The sequence below is a fragment of the Ursus arctos genome, unplaced genomic scaffold (assembly GCF_023065955.2).
Source record: "Ursus arctos isolate Adak ecotype North America unplaced genomic scaffold, UrsArc2.0 scaffold_1, whole genome shotgun sequence".
Classification (NCBI taxonomy): Eukaryota; Metazoa; Chordata; class Mammalia; order Carnivora; family Ursidae; genus Ursus; species Ursus arctos.
In genome coordinates, this window is record NW_026622763.1 from 28992024 (window position 1) to 29002981 (window position 10958).

At 36.2% G+C, this 10958-nt stretch overlaps 1 non-coding gene across 1 annotated transcript; it reads left to right on the forward strand.

The window, feature by feature from the left end:
• Positions 1–8062: 8062 nt before the first annotated feature.
• Positions 8063–8165, forward strand: LOC113263514 (U6 spliceosomal RNA). Its single transcript, XR_003319236.1, has one exon. It is a non-coding gene; the product is annotated as a U6 spliceosomal RNA (small nuclear RNA).
• Positions 8166–10958: the final 2793 nt, after the last annotated feature.

A 10958-nucleotide genomic window follows, 5' to 3' on the forward strand; every position in this document is an offset into this window, starting at 1 on the left:
ACCTCAGGGGATATGCATGCACGCACATAAACACACACACACACACATTCACTTACACACGCAATAATCTCTACTTTACCTAGAGAGTTTTACCCTTGCCCTTTGCCAGCCTTCAGACTCACCTGACTAGCTGGAGGTGTGTATCTGTGTGAATATATCGAAAATGCAGTGATTTGTAACAAAATCTACCTACTGTGATCCTTAGCACATAAACATAGGTCAAGACCAGGGTAAATAATTATTATACACTAAGGTGTGACCAACATGTTCGAGAACTTGGAATTTAATAAGATATTGTCCTCAGTTCTATGGTAAAAGTGGTAGCAATTTCTTGTTCGTGGAAGCTCGTTATTAATTCTTTTGTACCACAAGGAACCCATTCTGTGTAAAGAAATGAAAAGAATAAGCTCCATATAGGCCTGAAGGAGTTAGAACAATTTCCCAAATTCCTCACCTGACCTGTTCACAAAAATACAGGAAAGGAACAGCATGTGTGAGTCCCACTATTAAAGACTAATCTCTATCAGTGCGCGAGGCTGAAATTATCCCCACTTTACAGGCAAAGGTCGGGAGATGCTGAAAGTCCTACAAACTTGCTCAAGGTAATTTAGCAAATGGAGATTAGAGATTCAAACCTCGTTGGGGTTCCACAAATAAGCCTCATTGTTTGTTTACCTCAGTTTGTGTGCCCCACATCAGTGCCCACAGACTCAGCCACCTGTGCACAGCTCTGTCACTGGCCTAAGCCACCCGGGGGGGTTAACTCGGATAACCAGTTAGGGATCAACCCCACTATCTATCAGAATCCATTATGATGTTCAGTTCGTGGGGATTCCTTTGGAAATAGATTTTAAAATGGGGTACCTTTTGCTTTCCAACGGTGCTCCGTGGAACGCCAGGTTTCTGAGCAGGCTGTTAGGAGCTCCTCGTGTAGATATCACGTGATTGACGAGGGGTGACTCTGGACACCAACATCTGCCCTTCCCTAAGCTCTTCCCATAGTTTTTGATATATTCGGCATTTGCATAAGATTTTGTGTAAGCAAAGGTTCATTTTACTAAAAAATGATATTTTACACCCAAGAATTCTTATGAATCAGACCTTTGAGCATGTAATTCTTTTCGACCTAGACCATGATTTTCAGAAAGTTGTGATTTCTGCTCATCATCTAGAAGCTCATAGAGTCTAGTTCGTGGTAAAGCTAGGGCTGCATATAAACCTGGTTTATGTTCAACTTTCCAAATGGTAAGAAAGTATAAATTACTGATTATATATATATATATATATATATATATATATGTATGCTTCAGTTAACACAATACATGTATCCTGCAAATAATGTGTATAAATTTGTTTTCCTATACACCAGTGAGATTACCAGTTTAAGGGGCCATATTAATAATGTGAAGGAAAGTTTTCTATATATTTGGATTTTTTCCAGATGCTATGCAGATACAGCCAGCAAGACAGTAGTTCTTCCTTTAATTGTAACCTAACAAAGTCTATTGTGAAGAGGGAAATACTGTTTTCCTTTTCAAAATTGTTCAGGGCAATGTTTACATCGGAGGACATATCTGGTTAGACCTATTGAACCAGAACTTCCAGGAGCGGGAGTAGACATCTGTACTGTAAAATCATGCCCAGGAGGTCTTGAGTAATCCATCAGATTCGAAATCACTGATTTGGCCTATTTCATTTTCAGACGTGAAAAGCTGGCCCCCTCCCAAGGAGTCCATCTCATCTTTGCATAAAGCTTTCTAATTCTTTCAGGCACACCTTACGCCAACCTGAGTCAAATGCTTTTCTCGCAGGCACAAACAGAGCTAGGCTGAGGACAGGAGATCGGTATGGTCACACCATTGCCATTTCCATAACAGTCTATGTGAATGTCACGTGCGGCCTGGAGTCTTCCCTTACTCATCTGTGCATGAGGATGTCTCACTCACCTTCACGTCCCCAGCCGTCTACCTGGCACATCTTAGGTGTTCAGCATTTGTGTTGCTTTCAAAAAATAATAGGGACATAATCCAAGTTCAATGGTAAGAAACTCTCATCAGCCATCCAGTTTTTGTCTTCTTTTTATTTAACCCCGTGGCTTCTCAATTTTTAGACATTGGTTTATCTCATTTTCCTTTAGGGTCCTTGGTAGCATTTCTTAATGATTCCTTTCTTGATCTTCTCTCCCAGGCACGGCCAATCAATCCTTCATCCTCTCCTCAACTTCCCAGAAGACTATGAATCCTTGGAGTATAGAAGCTCTCCTGATGCTGTTCCCAGACCGTGACCCATGCTGGCAAAGCTTCTGCTCCCATGTGGCTGCATGTTTCATGAGGAGAGCTACTAAAATGCAGGCAAGCACAAAGTCTTAATTGCTTGCTAGTGGGCACTCAGCCAACATGCTGTTAGCAGAATGAAACCCAATCTTAAAGAAAAAGTGCTGAAGCCCTGCTCTGGATCACCCAGCCCCATATGGAATGCACGTGTTTTTTGAGGCGATTTAGGCATGAAGATCTTTTTTTCCACTCTTTTGCATGGGGATGTCAATCTAAGGGTTGCTAAAACATTTTATTCTTAATGTAATAATCCTGTCTGCAGACAACTTTAAGAGACAACTCTGTACTTCCTCTCCCAACCCATGACAAGGACAATTTTTTTTTGTTCCACTCTGAGAACATTAATTTCAGTGTTCTTTGCAACAATGTTGTTCCTTTTAAGAATTTCTACATCAACACTTTAAGATTGTCACTGTCTGGTTCTGAGGATTTACTAAATATTTAGTCTTTGCTAATTAATCTCCCTAAACCTCAGTTTACTTGTCTTTATAATGGGAAAAATAGTAGTACCTTCCTGATATGGTGGCTGGGAGGGTTCCGTGAGATTAAAACTCTTGCCAGTGCCTGACACAAAGAAAATGTGTGATAAATGTTGGCTCTTAATATTGTTGGTAAAAATAATAGTCTAACAGCTTTCTCATTGTAAAAGCATCTCAATATATAACATAAATATTAACACATGCATTTTGGTATTTGGGGGGCTTCAGTCTTTTTTTTTTTTTTTTATCTCTCATGTCCAGGATTACATTTTGATATATTTCTACTGCATCCTTTTTTCTAATGAGATTAAAAACCTTTCTTCACATTACAAGTAACGAAAAACAGACAACCAAGATAAAGAGAAATAATGGTCCCTAGACTTCTCCTTTAAATTTTAATATCACAGTGCTATTGTCCAAAACTTTAGTTTTTGTACTCCTTTCTGAATCCTAGAATACTGCAAACTTCCCATCACTGTTAAATTATTAAGATGAGTTGAGTATGGACTTTATTAGGTCCTGCAGTGCTTCAGAGAATGAGACATTCAAATTAGTTGTTAAAATTTAAAGTTGTAAAGGTAAGTTAGCATTTCACTTTGAATCACATCCCCTCCCCAAAGCTTGTAATAATCCTTTGTCACACATGGGGCTGGAAAGGATTGCTCCCAATGACCCAGAGCTGTACTGCCAGCATCAAAGTCCCCATTTGCATTTTTCTTAGGAGTTTTAGAATGCCTTAATGCAAATAGGATACCTGGTGGCCCACCTTTATATTCCCAGACTTCCCCTAGTAGCATTAAGATTATACTCTTCCTAGGATACTTTTTCCATTTGCTATAATAATAAATTAAAACTCCAGAGAAGCAATGTCGGTGGTTTCTGTTGTCAGTTTCTATAATATGAATCTATTTGTTGATATATCAGTTTTAGCACAGAAAGACCTCATCCCAGAACTCTCATTAATATCAGCAATTTATACATACAAGTACTACAACCAACATTAAAAATTACCTTTGTCATTTTCATGGTAAACATTAAGAGCCAGATTTGATGAGAAAGACATCATCCGTATGGTAATTTGATATCTTCGAAAATCAGGGTAGGCCATTTAAATTGCTAAGTTCAATAAAATGCCATTAAAGATATCTTATTCCCTTTCTCCCCAACCAATTCTGAACCCAGGAAAGGGTTACCAAGAAAGCTTGAATAGTGTCTTGTTTAACTTTGAATCAGATATGGCTCCATTTATGTCTTCAAAAAACGGTAAGAATTAATTAATATTAATCTATAATCACATTGATGGAAAAATTAATGGAAATTTTAATAAAAATATAACCTTAACAGGATTTGAAGTTGTCCTTTAGAATATAAAGCCAACACTTTATCCACTAAGCAACTGGTCCTCTGCTACCAGCTGATGAAATTGTAAAAATTAACTACAGAATATTTCTTCTTTTGTTCTTTGTGCATAAGAGAAATGTTTTTGAGAACTACAAAGAAAAAGACATTAAAAATCAAAGTAAATATGGAAATTGACCAAGCCAATTTGATATAGAATGTATATTTATTTAGGGAAGTAAGGTGTTTGTTCATCCAAACAGATCTTATTCTCTCTGCTAACCTATCAAGGCTTTGGATTATATTTTTTACGCTATAGTTTCTGAGAAGACTTGATAATCCTAAATAAATAGGTCAAATTATTTTGGATTACTGAAGTCTGGGGAAATATAAGATGACAGGTCAGTATTTAGCATATTAAATAATTTTGTTTAAGGAAAAAATGCATGTATTCTGAAAATCAGTGCAATGTTAAAACTATAATGTTAAACATGTATTTCTTGAAATATAATCACATTAATTTTCTCTACTTATTATGCGTTATATAATACTGAGCAAACTAACCCATACATAGTGGTCATTTATTAGGAACTTATGATTATGAGTGAAACTTATCTTTTTCAGTACTTATTGAATATTTCTAACATTAGATACTGTGCATTAAAGGTAATACAATGTATGTATAATATAGACTATTATTTTTGCCATTGTATTTATTTGGTGCTTATCAATATTTCAGTGCTAATACTGAATGTTAAAAGCTACTTTTTCTGGCATTATATCATCCGGAGATCCGTATCAGAAGGCACTTCTTTGTAGCTACAGAATAATAACTTAGCTTTATAGTGATAACCCTAAAGCAAACAAAATATCCTGAAAGCCTTTTTAAATTATCAAAGAAAAAACTAATATGAGAAAAATGTAGTAGTAAGTACACTTTTGTTATATTCTAATAATTTGAAAATTGATAATTCACGTATATATGGTTAGTCTCTGCAAAGCACAATTTTTGATTAACTAAAACAATGAATCCCTGACTACCCCCAATGGCAGAATTGACAGTTCTAGCATGATAATTAGACCCACTGGTGGACATTCAAAATGAAGCAGAAGCAAAGATTCTGACTTCTTTTCTGTTTATTTTTACAATTCAAGTCATGTTTATAATCAGTGATGTGGTAAATAATCTTGTCTCATTCTTCCTTCCAACTACCTGATTTCTTGGAAGCAGCATCTTTATTCCAGAAGCATAAGGAGATGAGAAACGTAGCTGAAAATTCCACTGATTTTAGAAGGGAACAGCTTTTGTCATGAAGTATTCCTCAGTTTAAATATTTTCCTTAACACTGGGCAAGAATTAGCCTTGAACTACAGGCCTCCAGGAGCCTGGGAACCAATGGGAACTTGTAGGAGCCAGTTCCCCTCCGCAATAAACACTGAGGCCTTTTTCTTACATATGTCCCCTTGTATTATTTGATTCGATATTTCCCATTTTATTTCCTTGCTGTCAATACAAAATGTGTGAAATAATATTGCAGATGCATAATGCTTACATACTCTAGCCATGACTGAAGGTAAAACAAACAAATGAATAAACATAAATAAAGTATACTTTGAGAAAAAATGTACATCTTCTACCTGGAGACTGATATAACTCTGATATTGACAAAGCCAAGCCCTATAATTTAATCTGTTCAAAGAGTATGTGTATGCTCATGAGTTCATTCCTCAGGAAGAAACATTGTTGGTTGTCACAACTCTCTGGGGTTTGGGTGCTGGCTTCTAGTCAATAGAGGTCAACAATACTGTTAAACATCCCACAATACACAAGACAGTCCCCACACAGAGAATGACCCAACACAAAAAGATGTGTACTATTGAGGCTGGAAATTTGCCTTATACCCAGTGAATTTGGCTAAATCCCACTTAATGTAAGTCATCTTCAATTTTCCATGTCATTTCTTTCTCCACTGGATGAAAACGAAGCAAAGAATATGTGATACAATATATTTCTTCGAAATGAAAGAACTGATGCACTGCTTATTTTGAATGTAAAATTGCTGTGCCTGAGATTACACAAAAATACCAGAAAGAGTTGTTCAGTGTTCACCACTGTCAGCACTCCACCACAGATACCCCATCTGGTGCAGTCTGATACGGATAATAATGGTGGAGTGTTCTTGCTGTCTTGACTGTAGTCATTACTGTGATGTTATTTTAGGACTAAGTAGTGTTTGCCCATTGGACCATAAAAGTGTGTCATGTAAATACAGGTTTTAGAACACACAATAGTCTGTCCATGTGTAGAAATATGCAGGGAAAAAACCCTCATAAAATGCTTTTTAATTTGTTGGGCATGTGAAGTAATTCCTTTTCAAAGTTAAATCACTTGGAAAAAAGGGGGCTTCTCTTTTCAAAGACCCCGTAAGTAATTATGCTGCATTATACATCATTCATATGTCAATGCAAATTTTGTTTTTAAATGGAAGGAGTTTTGAATGACACGGTACCAAGCAAATGTCCAACATTAACCAAACCTTTTATTTATTTATTTACTCTCACCTGAATTGCTCTTTGAAATTGAATTGGGGGTAGGGGGTTAGTATTTATGTAGCCAGCAACCTCATATTTGACACTTCATCCTAGAATTAAATTCCGAACACTGAAATATCTCATAGAAAAGAAATTACAAATGACAATAACCTTAAAAAAAAATCCTTAACAACAGTTGAAACCCTTTTCTCAGTAGATATTATATTTATATTGACAGCAAGAAATAAAATGGGAAATATGAAAGGCCAAAATAGTATTTAGAAATTCTATACTTTGAATCATACAGAGAATTGTATACTTAGAAGTGTGTGATTATAATGTTGGAAGCTTGAAATATATGCTGTGTTGAGCTTTTCCCCCATCCCTTAACAATGATGAACATTTTCTTATTGAGATCAATTTATAATAATGACAGTTAGAGAGTAAAATTTATAGTTATGTAAAATGAAACTGTCCAGATTGGATGCAGTGACTTGATGATACACAGAACAATCGGAGTTATTAAAATGGTGGGTGGCCTTATAGACCCTCAGATGCTTCTCAAAACAAATCATCTTGACAGGAAGAAAATTTTACAAAATGAAGTTTATATGCCTTCTGCTCTTTACAGACATTTTAAACTTGAGAAACAAATCTAGAGAAATATTGGAATTTTATTTTTCAAAAATAAAATGGCCAAATACCTGCAAATACTCTTTACACTCAGACTTTATTTAATTTTAATATTTTAAGAAATGTGTGTGGGAGAGATGTAGATAGATGATAGATAGATGATAGATAAATAGATGATAGATATAGATAGATAGATAGATAGATAGATAGATGATAGATAGATAATAGATAGATAGATAAATAGATGATAGATGATAGATAGATGATAGACATTTTCCTTTTTTCCTTTGCCATCATTTAGAAGATAGATTAGATTAGATTTAGAAATCTAATTAGATTTCCCATCATTTAGAAGATAGTTAAACCCATTCTAGTAAGAGCCAGTTTTACCTTTGATCTCATTAATAAATGTTTAGGTCAAACCAGCAACTGCTTCAAATCCATTCCTCAGTTCTATCCTATAGGTGTTGAAATTGAAAAGAAAAAGTGATTAAAATATCACTTTATCTATGCAGTGACATATTCCCAGTTATAGGAACTATTGACCAGTTTTATCCATTTCTAACACATGCATAAGTTTTCAATTCTTTGACATTGCCGCACAAGAAAATATCACTGATAAGGATTTGACCTGAGACCTACTCAATAATATGATACTTTACTTGTCCCTGAACGGATCTTCTTCCATTAAAGAAAAACACCAACGGGTGAGAGCTGAGATGGCAAATTCTGAAACAAGACTGTCATGCTCGCTTCAGCAGCACATACTAAAATTGAAATGATACAGAGAAGATTAGCCTGGTGCCTGCACAAGGATGACACACTAAAGCAAGACCTTTGCGTTGAATCTCCAGGCTCCAGTGTACTGCCCGGGCATTCTTAGACAGGTTAAGTAACTGCCTGTGGTTGAGTTGCCTCATCTCTAAATGTTGGTGCTAAGAGTCCCTGCCTCATAGGATTTTTACAAGGAGTAAGTGATTTAATATATATGAAGATTTTAAAACTGTGCCTAACCTTTAGTAGCACTGTATAAGAATTAACTCTTTTTGAAAATATTTTTAATATTTTTTTCATCACTTGAAGAATAAATGTATCATCCTTGTATAGAACTATAATTTGTTCATTGTGTGTTTGTTACGGGTACCACAGTAAGTAACCGCAAGCAACCTCAGGTTCAGATATAAACATCTTCTATTAAACTAGTAAAAATACTAGCTTTTGCAAAAAGATTAGGATAACTAAATTTAGTGTTAGTTAAAGTCTTAGCAAAAATGTCCGGTACAAAGTTTAAGCAATATTCAGGGGTTTAGTTCTCAGTATTTCTATAGGATAGGTTTGTTTTTCATGTGTAAAAAGTCATAAAGAGTAAGGGTTCCTGAAGGGAAAACCAAAAATAATTTCCAATTTGTGAAGTTCAATTTTAGGTATAAGGACATCCATAAATATTAGACCGATTCGTTTTTGTTTGCCATGTGATCTGTCAAATATACTCTCTCTTGTCCAACGACGCCCTTACCAAGTAGTGCTTTACTACAAAATGGATGAGTCAATTGGCCCAATTGTAAAATAATTTGAACAATATCGCGTATCCCAATTTTATCTGATGTGCATGGTATGAGATCCAATAGTGGAGTTTGTATGACAGTTGTGGCCATTTTAAGATCTGTATTAAAGTTAAGTTGCTTGAGGACTAGGTGGCAAAGAGCATCCTACTAGTCAGAACCTAACAGTCATGACCTAATAATCTGGTTTTCTGTCAACCTCAGCAACCTAATCTCATGCTTCTTCTTTGCTCACTAATCTTCAGCCACACTGGCCAATTTTTAGTTTCTCAAGTGAAAATGTCCTTTATTCCACAGAGACTTAAGACAAATACTGTTTCAACTGCTTAGAATCGTCTTCCTCCGCCTTTTCATCTATTCAGTATGTCTCTATTGGGATATAATTTGAGCTGTCACTTCTCTCAACCTCTAAAATACATTGTCTTCTCATTATATTATCTCATATCTCCTTGTACTTCTATGGTGTAGGATTAATTTAACATTGTAGCTTATTATTTCTTTCATGACTTCTTCCCCAGTCCACCATAAACTTCATGAGGATTTGGACCTTGTTGCATGTTCATTTCTGTTCTCTGCTGAAATGACATGGATGCCCTCACCTCAACAAAATGCGTACTGATATACTATCTTCTCTTCTGACTTTTGATTAATTTGAAATGGTCTGCTTGATAGTCACACTCAATATGATCCAGACAGACGTCTTGGATTGTTCTGTTCCACCTATATTCTCCACTAAAGGTGAGAATCCTCATCTCTTGTAAAGAGAACTCCCATTCACCTACTGGTCAAACCAGAAACTTGGAAGTCATCCTTGATACCTCCCTTTTCCACACCCTCCATTTCTAAATCATTGCTAAATCCTGTCCTCTGTATGCATCAAATGTATGTAAATAGGTCCACATGTCTTCTCCACAATTGCCACATGTATCATTCAGGGTCCTGCCACAAAACAGTGACCCAGTCAGAGTGGGTAATATGAAAGAAACGTTTAATGAAAACATATTTAAAAGATAGGGTAAGTAAGGTGTGTGGAAACCAACCAAAAATACTTCAAGACCCTACAGGTAGGAACAAGCAACAGGAAGCTGTCGACAACGTAGGCTGGAAGGACAAAGGGAAGGAAGAGTTACTGGAAACTAGAAAGGCTAGCTCCATGGTGAGAGACGTTGGAGATAAACCACGTCTTCTGATAGAAGAGCAGAAGTCAAGGCACGGAAGGAGCAGGGGAAGAAAAATTGAACTTCGTTCTGCTGCCAACCTCAAGTAACAGGCTGGTGTTTCCAGTTAGTTAAACCAAAGTGGAATTTAAAAGACAAAGAAACCCCTCGATGTCATGCATAATCATTAGTATTTGTGGGGCCATAAGGCATGGACAGAACAAACTGAAAGTATTCTGCAAACAATTTTTCTCCTAGCTTTCGTTGTTTCTTACCTGAACTATTGCAATGATCCACTAACCAGTTTACCAGCTTTCTCTGTCACAAACACCTATACTCAATCCATTCTCCTACAGCAGGAAGAATTCTGTTCCTGGAATGAAATCCATATCAAGTTTTTCTGCTTAAAATATCTGTCAGTATTTATCTTTTACTCTCAAACTCTTTGTTTTAAAATTGTATAACTTTTATTATAAAGGTTAATTTTCTTAATTTTTTTCCACACTAGACCTAGATCTGTGAAGGCAGGCATTACCTATTTTCATCTTTGAGTCCCCTATTAATATGACTAGAACACACTAAGTGCTAAATAAATATTGGATGAATTCATAAATTTTAGAAAACAGATTTGTATTTTTAAAAGCTTCCCAGGAGGGGCGCCTGGGTAGCTCAGTCAGTAAAGCATCTGCCTTCAGCTCAGATCATGATCTCTGGGTCCTGGGATGGAGCCCTACATCAGGCTCCCTGCTCAGTGGGGAGCCTGCTTCTCACTCTCTCCCTCTCCTCCCCCCTCCTGAGCCCTCCCCCACTTGTGCTCCCACTGGAGCTCACTCTCTCAATTAAATAAATAAATAAATCTTTAAAAGCTTCCCAGGTGATTCTAGATTTAAAAAATGATTATTAGGACAACTAATCTTCTAATGC